Here is a 19072-nt window from a genome sequence, read left to right on the forward strand (position 1 = left end):
GATGATGATGATGGTCAGCCAGAGTCTCGGCGGGTCCTACCTCCGCCCGTGTGAACGCAGCTCGGACCCTTAAGGTGAGACTGAAATAGAAACAGTAATAGATAGTTCAGTGTCTCTTTCTGCCAAATAGTGTCACAGTGTTAATTTTAACTACTCCAATATGTCGTGGAACCATAGAGAGTCCCCCTCGTGCCAAGTAGTCCTACCAGATGGTATCAGTTGGCCGTGTTTCCGCTGGCATAACACACAATCAGGCTGACCGCATGCGCACATGGCACGGAGTCCGCGTACATGCCCGCGGTCTGCTTTCGAAAAATGCATCCCCCCCCTCGCATGCACATACACGGCAACGCATGCCAGTTCAAACCCTGCACACCGACAAACACTCTCACACACACACACACATACCAACAGGAAGTGATGTCAGTCCCTGTCACCTGGGAGACAGAGACGGTTGCTAAGATACCGTGACAGTGGGTTCTTGTTTCTGAGCTTTTTTTCCTCAGCCCCGCTTTCACATGGACTCACACAGATAGACACTAGTCCCTCAGTGGCTGGTGTTCATCCCTCCCATCCCTTAATCACTGGCCGGCCCTCGGAGCCCCGGCTTAGCTTCAGTTATCTTCCTCTTTCTCTCTCCGTCTCTCTCCGTCTCTCTCGCTATCTCACCATCGAGCTATTAGCGCCTGTCTGAGCTCACAAGTTTTTCAGTATCTCTTTTAGTTCACAGGTCCGTACGATGGAGCTGTAGTGGTGAATAAACTGACCTTTTAATTATTATGGTCATTTAGCAAATATCTACCATAATAGTCACTTTAAAATATCAATACTTAAGGAATCATTCTTTTAAAAAGTGTTATTTTATCTTTTTTCATCAATTTGATGCTATTATATGACACTCACTCCAGAAATATGGATCTGTTTTCTTTCTCCACCGTAGATGTTGTCATCATGGTGATACTGCATGTGTGTCCACGTTTCTTCTTATTTCCACATTTCTCTACTGCAGAAAATACAACTTGGAAACTCCATAAATACAACCTGCGGTTCCACTAAAGTGCGGTGATCTGATTAGATTTTTAAGGGGCCTTGCTGCATACATTTGCATATTAAAGAAGGAAATCAGATTTTCTGAAAACTAGTAGAAATCTTTAATGTTTTTAAAATTCAGTTCATTTTAATAAAACCCATTGGGTATGTACGTTGAAAAAGAAATATTCCCTAAGTAGTACATTAGATCAGTTATTACCTTAGTTGGCAGTGTTGTATATGCAGTATTGTGCAAAAGTTTTAGGCACTTTAGATTCTTATCCATTATCTGTCTGTTTACTGAACTTTGTATAAATGTGAATTGATAAATAAAAGTTATTCATGCCATTATTTTGCCTTTCAGTGCCTAAAACATTTGCACATTACTGTATATATGCGCTGTTTAATGGGACATAAGGTAAATGCTGCCGTCCAGATACAAACGGCAACGTCAACCACAATGGAGATCAACACCTCGATGTGTGGTTTTCGAGTCAGCCTCTTAAAATCAAAGAACAAGGCCTTCTTTGAAGCTAGAACTTGCGATCGATGCTGAACTCTTGTACTCGATCTACATGAAGAAATCACTACAGGATAGGATGTCAACTCCTCAACCAGTAGCCTTCTTCGGCTGAAACTCGACAGCCCACGGTCGCCTGCTGGTTAACACGCATCACATAAAAGCAACAACGGTTTGCTTCCGGCAGTAGACTTTTATTGCCTGTCGTTCCCCGTCTGTCTCTCTCCCTCTTGTTTCCTGTCATATCTCAACTGTCACTATCCAATAAAGGCATAAAATTCCCCTAAAATACAGCACCAATCAAAAGTTTGGACACACTTTCCCGTTCTGTTCAATGAAAAAGTGCAGGTTAAGCAAGGTTGTGTCCTCCTGAGACATAAAGAGGAAATCTCAGGCCTGGTTAAATATGTAATCTCAATCTCAAACTACCATCAAACTCATTTTACTTTCACTTGTAAAGAAAACTCAAAGAATACCTGAACTCCTCTTAATTTCGGGCAGCAGCTCGCTCCAAACCCAAAGGGCACAATCCACTCTTTTCCGGCAGAGACATGAAGGTGCTTGGTGCCCGATGAGTGTGGGAATACTCACAAGCCCCTGGCTGAACACCGCTGAGTTGGATGTTTTCCACGGATAAAGAGGAGGTTGCCCCAATGTGACTTTGTGTTGTTGAGAGGAAGATGTTTTTTGTGTGGCTTTTTGCACAGGGCAGCAGTTTGAAGTACTTGACGTTCTTGGAGCCACACGAAGTCTCCATAGTTCTGCTTGGGGAACTTCCAACATTTAGAGGGGTGACAATGGAGAAGCCTTGAGGTGGAAGGTTTGGGATTTCTGAGCTATAATCACTGACTTATGAACGTCATGTGCAAGAATGAGGTGTAGCTGGTACCAGAACACCTTTAGCCAAAGATTGAGTGGGCAGAGGAGCAGAGCTGTTAACTGGTCGACCCTGCTGGTGAGTTGGATCAGGTCTGATGGACAAGGGTCCAGTAGAGTTTTCAACTCTCATTTCTAGAGCCATTTTTCCCTCTTCATGAGATTATGTCTCCTCTGGTGTCATTTGGAGGTTACAGTGGGAATACGGGGACTCATGCCTGTTGATATGAGCCATCTGGGCCTCGTACACCCAGAGAAAGCGCCATTGTCAACACTCTCTCACAAATATGAGATCTTTTTATTTCAAACTTAATTTTTTAAAATCTGAATTGTGAGAACAGCATCCCTGTAATGTTGAGAGTTCAGCAGAAAAAGCAGTTGAGCTGCAAGTGCTGCTTTTCCTGAGAGGAGAACCTTAAAGGGGCACTTCAACAAATTCACACATGAAGTTCAATCTGTCTCGTGGAATACCTCTCAGCCTGTGAAAACTGTTGAATAATGTCGTTTTAGGCTTGTGGAGCGTTCCTAAATTCAACAGGTGATGTTAGCAGGGTCAGGCTAAAATTGGGCTAATGTAAAGATGCTATTCAGTTGCATTATGGGGAGTGTAGGATCCGGCATGTTTGGGATACTAGGGAGTAAAAGTCAGGATATCTCGATCTCTGCTGCTTCCATTTTGACACATCTTTTTTAAGATACGTCTCAGAGTCCCCTAACTTTATGGAAGTGCAATTCTAATGAGTTCAGTAATTTTAAACAAATTTACATTTTTCATGATAGGACAAATAATACAAACAAAACAAACTATTAAAACTAATAAGAGATAAGTTTGGACTAAAGTACATTTAGAAGTTAGTTTAGAAGAAAACATCAGATATTTCACAGCTCACTGTGGATATTTTAAGTGTGCCATGAATGTTTTGAGACTTACAGAAATACACTGCACTCTGTCAAGTTTCTCATCATTTCCTCATATGGTCAAGTTAATCTTTAAAGAGCAGATTCATGTGGAAACTCGGCTACCAAAGCTTATTCTGTCTGCATCCGCATCGAAGGGTTGAAATACTGATGTCAAATTTATGACTAAAGTCCTTTTATAGTGACCAATTCTACCTGATATTTTCATCTCTGAGACCAAATTGCAGTAAAGCAAACATTCTTCTGTTCTTACTGTCTATTTCTAATGCAGCTGAATGCAACAGGTTCAGGCAGGTTCTGCTAAATGCTCCACGTCCAGTAAACTGTAATTCCAGCCACATTTTTGTGTATATAGACAGTTCACACTGCTGGACAAATGGCTAATTGCTAAAGTATACTTAAAAATTCAGGCATGCATACAAAAAATGTCTTCTTATGGCTGCTGATTTTCTATATTTTTCTTACTGTCAACAAATCTCATATGCAGAGCCAAACCAGTAATGAACTGGTCTACTTACAAGTATTATGTGTGTATCCAAAGGCTGAATCATCTTATTCCTCCGTAACTATTAAAAACACCTCAATGAGCCACATCGTTGCACCGGGTGACATTTTCCTTCATTATGAAGAGTTTATCACAACCTCTTGACTTTGACTGTCACCCAGTGCAACCATGTGGCTCATTGACGTGTTTTTAATAGTTTTTGGACAACAGCGGAGGTCGACGGCACAGAGGAATAAGATATATCAGAGCTTGGATACACACACATTCATTCAATTCCTTGTTGGTTTGTCTGCACATGAGATTTGTTAATAATAAGAAAAATATAGAAAATCAGCAGCCACATCCCTTTTAATGTGGTGTTCATAGACAGTATTAGCACTATGCATACATGATGGACCTACTTATGATTGAAATATTTAATGGACTGTAATGTGATGGTGCTGGTAAAAAAGCTCAGTAATAAATAAATCAGTGAAACACTTTGGATGACATTTTTTTCAGTAGTCTTTAAATTTAAAACTGAACGAGATGCTCTTAAATTGCAGTTAAACTGACAACCATCATCTCTCCCCTTGTAGGCTTCAGTTAACGTTTGCACAAAATAAAAAAACACATTATTTTTTTGCTGTATACTAACTGCCAAAAGCTGTAGTTGGCAACACTTTAAAGTATTGTTATAAACTGTGAAGTTCAGACACAGAAATGAAAACCGCTAACTAAAAAAAAGTAGTAAAAGATGCAGGTTTCACATAATAACTCCCATAATTCACCTAAAATCTCAATATAAAGCATCAGGGTATGGAGAATTCCTTTTAATATGCCTCATATAGATTTATGACATTTGCATTAAAAGAACCTGATCAAACACATTAAGTGCACTTAACCTCACCCATTACATCACCGAACACATCACCACATACGACCCGAGTCTGAGCTTGACTGTTCTTTACTGCAAAGCGGTTCGGGTCAGAGCAGCGCTGGCCTAAAATTAAAACGTTCCTCCTACGTGTGAGGCTATGTGGCATTTTCCTTGTTGTCTGTCCCCGTTGCCACCACGAGAGAAGGCAGTGGACCAGTTTAAAGGGGGCCAGTTAGAGGAGGCTATGAGCTAGAGATGAAGATTATACAGCCTGGTGGCAGAAGTGCTGCTCAGCATAATGGGGTTTATAGGCTCGGGGGCAGAGTTTGTTTTACGCCCAGCCGGAGGAGGTGTTGACAGGAGCGAGCGATGGAGGAGCAGGAGAGACAGTCTTATTATTAAGCCTCGCCACCACGCAGACGGCGAATGTGTTGTGATGGTCGTGGTGGTGGATGAGTTCAGCCTGCACAAGGAGGAGGAGGAGGAGGAGGAGGGGAGGGTGCAGCAGGATGGAGGAGCATATAACACCTAAAATTGGATTTGTCTTCAGGGGCCTTGTGGTTGAGGTCCACTTGGCCTGGGTGTGGGAAGATCAATGGCGCTATCGGCCCTAATGGATGCAGTTGCCAGATAGGGCTGTTTCTGATAAGGAAAGGAGTATTGGCTTTAGCGGTGGAGATACAAGCTTGGTTACCTCTGTGTTTAAAAAGAGATTCTTCCTTCTCTCTGGGTGAAAACTATGTTTTCAGGGTGTACACAAGCATGAGCGTCAGAGCGTTCAAGCCTTACTTGCTAGTCACGACGGCCCAAATGTTCAATTTGGTATCACACAGGTTAGAATCTCTGCAGCCGCCGCGTGCTGTTTCACCATCAGATACGGATCAGGGCTCAGTGAGGGCCTCAGAGGATGTGGAGAGTTCGGTCTTGAGATAGCGTGTGAGGAAGGAAGGAGGGAAGGAAGGGAGGGAGGGGAAAGATGCAGAAAAAACGGCAGGTGGTGTGTTCTCAACGCCACTGGTATATCTGCTCCCACTTCCTCTCACCACACAGGTACAGTACAGCTCGGCCATGGCAGAGGTTTCACCCCCAGCGCAGCGACCGCCGCCGAGGCCGCGGGCCCTGAACATAACTCGGGGGCAAAGGGATGCACCTGCATGTCTCTAAACCAATATGCCGGCATAACACACAGCGACACGAGGCAGAGCACAGGAGGAGGAGAGAGCAGCCCGGTCCGCAAGGCAGAGGCAGAAATACTAGATGGCAAGCTTTCTGTCTTCATATGCGGCGCATTAATCCTCACAGTGGCTCCCATCTTTATTCATTTATCGGCCTGTGGTGTCCACTCAATCAGTCAGTTAAAGGCTGGCCTGATGGAGCGAGCCCTGCACACCCACCACAGTGAGGGAGAGAGAGAGAGGGAGAGAAAGAGGGGAGGGAGGGAGGGGAGGTTATACTCCACACCATATAGCCTGAGCAGACACTGCAGCACAGAGATACAAACAGAGTGGGTTGGGGAGGAAGAGGAGGAAATGTGAGGGGGCTCTTTTAAATAATGAGGCAAAGAGGGGAGGAGAAAAGGGGGAGATGAGACAACTGGAGGTGAAAAGAGAGAGCAGCCTTGTATCAAGAGTGAGTGAGATTGAGAGGTTCAAAGTAAAGGAGGGAGAGAACAGTCAATATCAAGAGCGAGCGATAGGGAGAGATTCAGGACGAGACAACACCTCCACAGACTACTGAGGTATGTATGTGTGAGAGAGAGAGAGGAAGGGGAGGGGAGGGGAGGGGAGGGATGAGGTGGTGGAGAGTGTGTGAGAGTTAGAGAGAGGGAGGGATATCCACTGCACTGTTGTGTGACTGGAAATTTAATAGAGAGAGAGAGGGAGGGAGGCAGGAAGGCAGCAGGGGAGGGTGAGGAGAGAGGAGAGAGAGAGAGAGAGGAAGAGGCGATGCAATGCAATGCAAAAGCACTGAGCGAAAGCCGTTGTTGTTGGAATTACAGAGTACTGGGACAGGCTGGTGGACACTGTGTGACCCTCACTGCAGACTGTGGGGATGTAAGGGGGGGGTAAGAGGGAGGGGGGGGGGGGGCAAGTGAGCGATTACATATTGTGCATACAGTGGAAAAGGGCGGCCAAGGCCATGCGGAGTGTGCAGTGTGAAATGATAAATAAGAGAGAAACAGGTGGCCACCGTGTTGCTGCATCCAGACTGAATATGTAGGGGTCAGTCAATGCCTTGTTCCCCATCTAAATCACGCCTCTGTGTGTGTGTGTGTGTGTGTGTGTGTGTTTGTTTGTGTGTGTGTGTGTGTGATGGAGTGGAGCTGAAAGGAAGACACGTGTGTGTATGTGTGTGTGTGTGAGAACACGTGCCTCTGATGGAGAGCTGGCGTTGAGGTGCAAGGATGGGATGTGAGAAAGAGCGATCCTCTGAGTCACGATATAGAACGTTATCAATCCAGCACTAATCACCCGTCTGAACACCCCCCACCCCCAACGCCCCCCCTCCCAACACACACACACACACACACACTGCTCTCTACCTCCTTCCTTCTTCCCTTCTGCTATCTGATGGACACACTCACCCGCCCACCCACTCTCTCACATACGTCCTCATGTTAATATCCTGCTGAGATGATTGACAACTCAACCCTGACCAGACCTGTAACCTTAACCTGACCTTAAACCTCACCCGGACCCCCGCCCCCTACCCACCCCCCCACCCCCCCTTTTAATGATGTAAACCTCCCTTTATCCCAAGAGAGTGCCTGATAAACTGCTCTCACATGAGATCAATCTCACATTCTTTAAGGGAGAAACACACACACACACACACACACACATATTCAATCTCTCCTCTCTCTCCATCTCAGCATGTCAATCAATATACCTGTATACATGCTATATATATTTATTTATATACGATGGGAGCCGCAATGGCAGGCAAGTCCGATGAGGCAGTGCTATACAGGTGGGGCTCAGCACTGTGTGTGTGTGTGTGTGTGTGTGTGTGTGTGTGTGTGTGTGTGTGTGTGTGTGTGTGTGTGTGTGTGTGTGTGTGTGTGCTTGAGCGTTGCCTAGGGAACCGGCCAAGCAGCAAATGTTCCCTGTAACAAGCTGTAAACACCACCATCATCATATTATAGAGATATATGACCGTATGGACACGTGTGTGTGTGTGTGTGTGTGGATGTCTCATGAGTGAATTTTAAGAATCGAAAATTCAACAGTGTTTTGTTGAGGAGTTCATAAAACTAATAGCATTAATTACAATTATTAAAAAAAACGTGTTTGTTTATCATTTCATCTCATTTCTGGTTATTAAAAATTGAAGCTTTCGCCAAGGGGGCTGTCTGGGTCTTGCGTGCCACGTGCATGGTGATAAGTCTGCAGATTGCAACGGTATTATTTCAATATTGCATTTAATATATATATATATAAATAAATAGATAAATAAATAAGCAAAGTTGTATGTTAAACGTCCCAACAGCAGCAGCAGCCGTGTAACATCCATCCCTTTATACCGACGGACAGCGGTTCCATCCACCTGAAGATTTCGGTGACAATTCTCATTACCAGCCGTGGCAGCGCAGCACTTGGAAAGGGTGAATCAATCTGAGAGAGAGAGAGAGGAAGAGGGAGTGAGAGAGAGGGAGAGGGAGAGAGAGAGAGAGAGAGAGGGGGGGAGAAGACAGCCTCGGCGGCGGCTCTGCAGTGGAATACGTTGTTATTTGAGGGAAGGTGAGAGCTCTCGGAGTACCGGCAAGCGCGTGTTGGAGCGAGATGTGTTTCAGGACTTGATCGCAGCATCTATAAGGTGAGTCTGCCATCACTGCTTCTGCTCTGTCGATGACATTCATATAGTCGAGATGCAGATTCATGAGCTGTCTGTCTGTCTGTCTGATTGTGTGTGCGTGTGCGCGCGCGCGCGTGTGTATGAGAGTGGCGTGCGCGCGCGCGCGCGCGCGTCCCGGGCAGTTTGTGCTTTTTTTTTTCGCTCCACGCGCAACAAACTACTAAAGCGTCGGAATGGATGGAAATCCGCATTCATGACCTGATATGATGTGTGTGAAGTGTCCTCGTGTGTGTGTGTGTGTGTGTGTGCGCGCGTGTGTGATCCGGTTCAGGCCCGCGCGGCTGTTATCCAGGAATTACATGTATGACGAGACAGACATGTATATGTGAAGGGAAACATCTGGAAATTAAATGGATTTGGATTATTGGGATTAATCCGTATACACAATTCAAACTTTGCTTTCATTCTCAACTTTTCTTTTCTCTTTTTGTTTGTTTGTTTATTTATTATTATTATTATTATTTGACGTATTTGTCAACACAAGTTAATCTAACCTTGGCGATAGGAGGAGCATCCAGTGTAGCACGAGCTGTTGACAGGGCTTAATGTTTGATCCGGCTAACGCGCAGCTTTCACTCAAATATACTCAATTAAACCTCCCTAATCGGAACAGTTTACAGTGTTAATTCGTGTATTTGGGGTTCAGTTACCCTCGCTGGCCCCCGCTGATGACCCCAGATTTGGAGGAAGAAAAAAAAAAATACGCAGGCACCTTGTGGTTTTATGCGCGGTGGGTTAAGCTCTGAGTCAGAGCCTGGGGCCCCTCCGGCTGAGAACAAGGAGCAGATAGATTAGGACTGATGAATGAAGATCTACTGCCTCTATCTGCAACACAATGATACGGTTATGAGAGGATTTAAATGCTAATGTGCAGTGTTTCAGAGAAATCCGAGCGGGCTGGGACTGGCGGGAGGAGATTGTTGGCAGTGTGTGTGTGCTGTGGACCAGCTGGATGATCTCCTGAGTTTTATGATAGAGAGAATAAGTTATTAATGGGGTGTTGGGAGGTGAAGTGGGGCACTGGGGCAGGATTAGACAAGAGAGGGGTGGGGGGGTGGTAAGGGGGGCTGTGTGTATGGCATATGCATTGAAAGTCCCCTCCAACACTGCGAGTTTTAGCAGATTTGCATGTGAGGAAGGAAGAGGAGGTGAAAGAGAATTTAAAGGACGTTATGGGGAAGTTACTGGACTATGGTTGGTGTCATATAGACTCTTTTTATCCTCACAGGCTGATTATGAAACACTGTTTTTGCTGCTTGCGTTTTACGTCTTGCAATTTTTATTCATTCACCCATATTGGATTTAATGCTTGTTAGAGTACCTGTAAACTTCTACACCATCGCAGCTAAACCGTCAAACGAATGACCATGACACATACCATTTACGAGCCCCCGCTTCACTGCATATTATTTCCATTAGGTCCAAAATAGGTCTACAGACGTAAAACTTTAGGAGGATGGTAAGTTTTTATGTCGCCTGTAAAAGTATGTATTTTATCCACTTGTATCGCATGGGGGGGCTTCAGTGAGGAAGAAGAGAGTCTTCTTTCACAGCCCATCCAGAGAGAGAGAGAGCCGGATGCAACAGCACCAGTCACCGCGAGGCCCCTGCTTCATGAGAGGCTTGTCACATGATATCACATTTAAAGGCAAGGTCCTCCAGCTCAGGGCAGAGCTTCAAAAATATCAAGACATCTCGCCGCTCCAAAAGCAAGGCCAAAATGTCAGCGGAATCCGTTCGTCCTGAACTTTGTCGCTGCCCTTCCTCCTACTCCCCAAACCAAAGCGTTACCCTAAGCTGAAATGAATTCAAAGTGGGCCAGGTTACTAAGAGGCAGAGCCATTTATGATGCAGCCCGTCTAAAGGAAAAACAACAAAGCGGTCTGCTGTATCTAGCGTGTGTGATGTGGTTTAATAAATTCTTAAAAGCCTCATTCTTGGGGAGTTTTGTGGCGAAGAAATCCAGGGATGCAGCGTGCTGAATTAGTAAAAGATCTGGAAGTAGAGCGAATCTATCGCAACAACTTAGGGCTGAATCTCCTTTTAAGTCCTGAAGGTGCAAAGTCATGACACCTCTTGACCTAATATGCATGTTATTAAAATTAAACAATGTCGTGAATCACAAGGAAAGGTTAACACAGATTACTTAATGGGGATGCAGGTTGAATGTTTTATTCAGTTTATCCCCCCATGTAAGGATTCTGCACTTGTAACAGGCTCCACATGTAGACTGTCTGGCTTCAAGCTCTTCATCATGCTTGATCAAAGGAAAGACATTTTGACTCTTATATGTATGTTGTTTGTACAGTATGAAAGCTGCAATTATCCAGCATTCTTTTAGCTTTTCATACAGCAAATCCATTTGTTATACCTCATCTCTCATTAGCTAAAGAAGAAAAAAAAACTATAAAGCGAAGCTATCCTGAGCTTTTTTTCACCTGCCTGATGACGTCAAAACTGATATAACACGTGGTCATCTTACTAATTCTAACTGTTAACCGTTAATTTAAGGTTAACAGTTAAATTAGGCGCACACTATCCCACAAAAACCTGAGTGCCGGATCCTTCCTGTGTCACAAATTAAGCACCAGCTGAGCGATTTCAGTCATTTGAGGAATCAGGCCAGGCTGCTCTTTAATTTCTGAGGCGCACCGCTTATGCATGGCCGATGAGCTTGATGAAAACAAGCAAGCAGGTTAACAGGGACACTGTAAATTACACCGGCACACCTGGCCTAGAGGGAAGGTGTGACTTTGAGATAATGCTCAGCCCCCTATCGCTCCGACGCCGTAGGAACCGAGGAGACGTTGCAGATTATTTCCAGAGGAGATGTTGGGGGAAAAAAGTCACAGCAAATCCTTCTATAACAAACACACAGGATGGGAGGGGAAAGGGCATGAGAGGAGTCCGGCGTATGAAAGATTACCCCCTAAAATATTACGCAATGTCAAAAGATTTGTGCATCCTCTCAAATGAAGCCAGGATACTTTCAATCTGGTTAAAGTGTAGTTTGCCTTTCCCTCGTCCCCTTACTGTAACCTAAAAGGACAAAGGACCGCATTAATTCTGAGGGACGTCTCCTCCGCTGCTACATTAGGATGCAAAAAGAGTAACTGTTGCCCTAAATTTGGTGTCTGCGAGGGTGTGCGTTCGTGCATACATGTGTGTCTAGGCACATACGCTCGTTTCCGTGCATATGGCAGAGAGCAAGAGAGAGAGAGAGACGGAGATTATAGATGACACTGAAACTGCTCTAATCAGGGCAAGCTGGTCGCTGATCTCTTCATAGGGCGAGGGTGTCATTGATTGATGGACGGCGATTTGCTGATGTACACAGGTTGAAGGGTGAAGAGAGAGTCGCTGATCAGCCATGAGAGGCTGAAAATTGTGGGAACAACCTCCGGCTGTCCCTTAATAATGCAGCACTACGAGGCCCCCCCCCCCCCCCCCTCCCCCCTCCCTCCTCACCCCCCTCCTATCTGAGACGCTGGGATCATATCACACATGTCGCTGCCAGTCTCCACGTGCTCACGCCATGCCTGAACCCGTGGATGGAGATCTGAGATGCTGTTTTTTTGCGCATGATATGGCACAATTTGAATCTCAGTAACCAGAGGGCCGGGAGAGTACATGAGCACTGACCCATCCACAGCAGAAATGCTAAGGCGCCTATGATGACGGGGTGGATATAATTAGCCGTGATTGGTTTGATTGAGTCTCCCGTCCAGGCCTGGGTGTTGGGCCCTTCGGGGATCATGATCACTGTCCAGGCATTAATTATTGAATAATAGATGGAAGAATGGCAATGGTTAATGACATAAAATGAATGCTATAATCCATTGAATTGACATAATTAGAAATGGTGAGATTTCCCCCGAGGAATATATTCTCATCATGACCTAAAGTGGAGAGGGATGCCTGAAAAATGGACTGAGGCGATTTTCTTTTCCCTCCCTCCTCATGAGTTTGTGAATGTGCCTTGGGAGAGCTCACTGGCGGGGACTCAGCCAAATATCTTATCATGTGCGGTGGTAGAGGTGGTCAGAAAGTGGCCGCTTGCTCGGGGTGTTGTGCGGCAGTCACTCGAGGAACAGTCGGGATGCAGTTCAGTTCATGCCATTTGAAATGAAGCGGCCGGAGAGAGCAGTCAGCCCTGCGTGTCTGATATTGAGTTTGGCAAAGAGAAGAGATATTATCTTCTTCTGGTTAGATTAAGTATTAGTAAATGTGATTGGGTAATGAAGGCGGTCAGGCCTCAGTGACCCTCATGCTTTGCAGCTACTGCCGGCTTGGCTGCATCCAGGCACAGAGTCTTGAGGGAGTTTGTTTCGGGTCAGTGACGGCATAAGAGCTCAATACAGCATTGCAGAGTCAGGCTGGGGCCTTTCCTCTGTCTGCCTCACTGACTGGCTGCGCTGGCTGGAGGCACAACTGTAGTGGCATACTGATGCTGATGATGATGACAGTATAAATATTGATGATGTAAATGGCAAGAAACAGATAGTGCATGAGCGCAGTAAACATGAAATTATAACCCTGATGACCGAAGTGTGATGTTTAACAGTTTTCTCCTTGTTGTTGTTGTTGTTGTCTTTTTTTCACTCCTTGTGATTCAACCCTGACACAGACAGGTTTGGTTTCCACAGCACTCTGAGAGATCACGATGAGACGCCTGGAGAGAAGCGTGGGTGCGCTGTCGCGCAAGATGACACGTAATCAAACGTCCTTTTTGGATCTGGTTGGAGGTTGTCATATTTTCAGGGGCAGTAAAGCAAAGGGGGGGGGGGGATGCTGATGTCACAGTGAGGTGGCTCCAGAGGAGGGCGATGAGACATGCCAGCAGTGTTCCCTGGAGGCCGCTAAGAGACACAGAGGAGGTAGTTAGTGAAGCTACGCACCATCGCTGTGATAAATCACAGATTCAGCCGTATGGTTAGGACGATTACTCTCAGTGCCATCATGTGAACCCGTGTACATGCTTTTACTGTTTGTTTTCCAACTCCCCGGACTCTCTGTGATATATGTAGAGTGTTGACTCAGTTGTACTAGTTTATTTATATATTTTGCCCCCTTGCATTTTTCTCTTGTGGTAGGATTGGGTGGTGCAACGCTGAGGCCTTGAGGCTCAAATTTCCCTGTGTGGACTGTTGAAACAATGGGCATTAATTGAGATGTTAAGGTGTAATATTTGTCTTAATTTAATCTTATAGGTCAGAGAGCAAAGATCACAACTATAAAGGCCTATCAGGTGCACTCATAGCCAATTTTTCCTCTCAGCTGAGTGCATCTAGTGACATACAGCCGGGTGACAAATTAAAGGAAATACCTGGATAAATGAGTGGAGAAACATAACGAATGCAGATGCTTCGACACAGGTGCAACGCATGTTACAATTAAGCAATTAACATCCAATCACACTCTGTGGCATGTATAAAAAAAGCTGTGCGGGGCCAGTTGATTCTGATATTGTATCAAGATGGCAACAGGAAAAGATGTAAGTGGCTTTGGAAGAGGACAAAGACTGCTCAGCTGGCTGGTGTCTCAGTAGGAACACTGACTAAAGTGACATCTGCATTTAGATCTATGGGAAAGACATCAGTAAACAGGGTCAGAAATCGTGGTTGACAGTGCGCATTTGATTAGCGTGATGCTTGTGCATCAGTGCAATATGTTAGGAAAAACAGAAGAGTTGACCAAGAGTCGACCATTTAGCCTCTGGAGGCAACAGCCAATATTTTGGGGGACCCGGTGTAGTCAGTGGATATCCAGATATTGGATAATGGACAACCAGCCCAAGACTTCCTCTTCCGTGAGCTGGTCATTGTTTACAGTCCGATTACCAACTCGAGGTGTTCCAGACAACATTGCAGCTAGATATATGCATACAATGCAGATACATTTTTTAAAAAAAGCTAATAAAAAGCTAAATTATTGTCAGACGATAGCTGATGGGTTCTGAGATTGCATTTCAGCTCTTTTGCTCTCCACATGGACTGTTTACCTGCATGCAACCGAAGCCTGCTCAAACTTGATTGGTCAATACTACTCAGACTACAAACAGAAACCAGAACACTTCCAGTACCAGAATCTTGTCCCATTGTCCATAGATTCCACATTCATATGCAGATATTATGTGTGATGTGATCAGACCGTGTCAGCAAGAACAGTCCGTCGACAATTACACAGAAAGGGATATTATAGTAGGGTTGCAGTGCTTAAACCCCTCATTATAGAAGATGAATGCACATTTGAGAGTTCAGTGGTGCAAAAAAAAAACCATAGGCACCCGGTCTACAGAAATGTGGAAAAAGCTGATATGGTCAGATGAGTCATCCTTCACCATATTCTCGACAAGTGGGCGAGTGTGTGTTAGTGTGTGTGGCGTACACCAAGAGAACGGTACAGGTCTGAATGCTTGACCCCTACAGTGAGGGGATCCGGTTGCTTTGTTAAGCTGTTGGGGGGGCGTTTTGCTGGCATGGTTCGGTCCACCCGTGCCCTTAGAGGGAAGGGTCACTGCAGATCAATAGGAAGATGTTCTGAGTGATCACCTTTATCTCATGATGAAACACTTCTATCCTGATGGTCTCTTCCAGGATGACAATGGCCCAAAGCACAGGGCAGGAGGGGTCACTGAATGCTTTGATGAGCATGAAAATGATGTGAATCTTATGCTATGACCCTCACAGTCTCCAGATCTCAACCCAGCTGAACACCTATGGGAGATTTAATATCGACGTGTTAGCCACCATCATTAAAAAAATGAGGGAATATGTTTTTGAAGGATGGTGTTCATCTCTCCAGAAGAGTTCAAAGACTTGTAGAATCAATGCAAAGGTGCACGTGGCGGCCCAACACCTTACTAAGACACTTTATGTTGGTTTTTCCTTCAATTTGTCACCCGTTTTGGTGAAAATGTCTAATGATAAGTCAAAGTGACCTGATGATAACAATAATTTTGTCAGTTATCAGTCATGGGTCCCTCCCCATCACACTGCAGGGTGTACTGAACCGACAGCCCGCTTTGGGAGCTGCAGAGCAGGGCCACGGACGCCCCGAGCCCCCGCCGACGTGTCGGAGACACGCAAGATGGTGAGTGGTTACTATGGCAGGTTACTATGGCAACCTCAGGTCTCTGTGAGAGCTTCCATTTCGCACAGCGTGGGAGAGAGGGAGAGAGAGAGAGAGGGGTGGAGAGAAGAACCCGCAGAGAAGAGAAGGGTGGAGAAATCAGCAGAGGAGGTGAGGTGTGGAAATAAACATGCCTTAGGTGTAGCAAAGGAAAAAAGAGGGCGAGCAGAGGGGAGCAGACGTGGAGGAGAAAGGAGGGATGGAGAGGTTATGAGAGGAGAGGAGTGGAAAGGAGAAAAAAAAGTGATGGAGAGGTGTGAGCGATGGGGAGGGGGGGGTGAGACTGAGGTGTGAGAGGAGCAGATCGGAGGGCAGGGAAGACGATCACGTGGCCTGTTAGACCAGATCTGCACTGCATCCGAGCACACGCTGGAATATTTCAACGCTGCTTTGTAATCATTCTGCCGGTGCTCAGTGTGTTTCCACTCTTTATCTCTCCTCTCTCTCCCCCCTCTCATTTCTTTTCTTTTCTCTCCCTCACCTCTCTGATTTAGTTGGCACAGTGCTTAGGCTGCAAGAGACATTGTGTCAGTCTTGGTGACTGGTCTCCATGGAGACGTCCATCAGTCAGTCCGTGTCAGTGTTTCTTGGGCAAAGCCTTATCGTGTTTGTCAGTGTGAGTGTTTATCTGTCTGTGTATTAGTCAGCGTGTCACTCATAGGGAATGCTGGGGCGAGGCCTGAATGGATGTGGGGGGGGGGGGGGGGGGCAAGAGAGTGTTGTTGTCTTGCATGCATGCACACGCTGTTTGTTTGTTTGTTTGGAAAAAGACAGTCATTTATACAGTAAAAGGTAAGATCTCATGGAAGTGGAGATGCACAGACAGATGGAAACATAATCAAAGCGTATCCACCTCTGCTCCACATGTTGCGCCACACTGTCTGTTTATTTCCTTTTTTTTTTCACCTCTGAAATCCTAATTAAACACCGAGCCCCCGTTACACTGTAAAATCTGCGGCTGTACACTGCAGAGCACTGCTGATGTTGCACAACTCCTGTTTTTCTTCTGCATATTTTCAACGTTATCTTGTCTGTTCGGTGCAATATGACACAAGATGTTTCTGATTCATTGTGATGCTGTCAGACTATTATGGCATTTATTTTATTATATTCTTGAAGTGTATTCTTTGCATTATCCCTCTTTTTTTGCACTAAATATACAGTTGTGTACTATATATACATCCTGATAACTGTAGCCAGCAGCATTGTTGTCATATCTGTATTCAGTATGTGTTCCCTTTATATTTACAGAGTAGCACGCTAGTTTTTGATTTGTTAATATTCTTTATTCTTCACAGCTTCTTGCTCTTTATTTTTATTTCCTTTTCTAAGACGTGTTGCATGTATCGATGACCTTGACCTTGACCTTGAGTAGTAAAGGAGTATTTGTAATGAGACGACTTTTTCAGATTGCGAACGAGTGCGTTGAAAGGTGCTCAGGTGGAGTGACTGCTGCGTACGACGGAAGTGAGCGAGACTTCATGTTGACTTAAAAAAAAAGTGCACCTCTTAATTCCAAAGTGCTGCTGTTGCACAGTGTTGTTGAAAGTAAGTGATTTCCCCACTCCAATTAGAGAACCAGCGAGCTGTGTACTGGTATGTAGATGCGCAGCGCACCAGCCTCCGCCAACTCTTAGATTTATATTTAATAGTAAGAATACACACTCTAGGGCTTTGCACCACCTAAATAGTGCATATAAATCAGCAGCGCAAATGTTAAAGTGTGTTCCACACGAATAAATGAAAAAAGAAGATGCAGAAGATGATGTTTATAGAGGAGCAAAATCCTTTAGATGTTTCTCCAGAGAGTCTCAAAAACTTTAACTGTATTTGAAAATGTTGCTGAATATTATTTGTAATTGCCAAACTCAATATTCTCTGTGCTACCGTGATACATTGTCTATATTAGCTTCCACTCAGTTCATTATATAATATAAAAATCTGCTTATGCAGAGTTGCACAAATGTACCAAAGGTAAACCATCACAGTGAATATATTATTGTTTTATAATAATCAAAATCAAAACAACTTTATTGTCCACCTTTGTTGCAAAAAAGTACAAATTTGTCTTCAGATATGACATCATACGTCACAAAAACAACAAGTAAACGACATTTAAATACACCATATTAGATGCAACTTTGTATCAAAGCAAGGAATAAATTACTAAAGATGATGTTAAATAATGTGAAATAATTTAAGACCAGTTTAAGGTTCACAGGATTGCAGGTAATTCAGCTGAAAGTATCGACTCTCTTGAAACATATACTTATATATAGATTTATGGTGCGTTCACATGCTGCTGAGACTTTCCAAAATGTGAAATCACATGTCCTGCTGCATTCACAAGCAACAGTAAGAAACACTGTCCTAGATGAAGCAGAAGAAGCGAACATTTATTTTGTTAAAAGCATAATGTCAATTTGACAGCCGACCGTTGTTATACTGCTGTTATGCTTCAGTATTATCACGCATGATCGCAGAACAATCACTCTAATGCATCAATAATCCAAGAAGTGTCAACGAAAGAAAAACAAACACTCGTCTCCAGTCCGAATAAATGCTTCCCGTTACCAGAAAAGCAATATCATGCAAATAAAGATACATGTGAAAAATCTATACGTTACTTCAGAAAATGACACTTAAATGCATCTTTCCTTACATTTACATTTGAGCCTGAACCTTGTATTCTTTTAGTTTGGGTGACTGTAAGTGATAAGCAGCACATTTTTAAACCCACCCATCCCTGCTCATGAACACACACCTAAAAAAAAAAAAAGAAAAAAAAAAAAGAATTTTGTACTCTTAAAACTATTTTATCACAAAGTACACACAGTGAAGGCAGCGTAGACTGACCCCCATCACAGAAATGTCACCAAACACACACGCAAACAATCACATGGAGTTAGAGTATACACGCCATAGTTTGACCCCCCAAAAGGCATCACACACACACACACACACACACACACACACACTCACACACACTCACATGCTTTCTCCTGAGAGGAAAAAAAATAAAAAAAGAAAGGAGAGTGAGGGCAGCTTGAAACACTGAAATGCAAAAAGCAAGCTCTCCTCTCCAAAACAGCTCGGAGCAACGAATGCTCAGCCGAGAAACACTGGGAAAAAAAAGGTTTTAGAGCAACCCAAAAAAACTGTGCAGTTTACATTGCTCTGCAAATGGCTGAGAGACATTTTGATTAGCTGCTGGCTTTCGCTTCCCACCCCCCAACCCCCTACCCCCACCTCAGCATGCGGGAACCGAGTGTATCCACACACTTAACAACCTTAAATACGGATTAATTGTTCGAGAAATCAGCGTTCCGACCAGGCGGCGCCACAGAACGGACAGTAATAACTGGATTTCATTTGAAGT

At 44.6% G+C, this 19072-nt stretch overlaps 1 protein-coding gene across 1 annotated transcript in view; it reads left to right on the forward strand.

Moving 5' to 3' along the window:
* The first annotated feature begins 8416 nt into the window (after positions 1 to 8416).
* Positions 8417 to 19072, forward strand: part of lrrc4ba (leucine rich repeat containing 4Ba) — a 32370-nt gene continuing 21714 nt past the window's right edge. Inside the window, exon 1 of the mRNA XM_042391676.1 lies at positions 8417 to 8523. The gene's annotated coding sequence lies outside the window, so the exon portion shown is untranslated. The remainder of the gene's footprint in view (positions 8524 to 19072) is intronic.

The sequence above is a fragment of the Thunnus maccoyii genome, chromosome 18, assembly GCF_910596095.1.
Source record: "Thunnus maccoyii chromosome 18, fThuMac1.1, whole genome shotgun sequence".
Taxonomy (NCBI): domain Eukaryota; kingdom Metazoa; phylum Chordata; class Actinopteri; order Scombriformes; family Scombridae; genus Thunnus; species Thunnus maccoyii.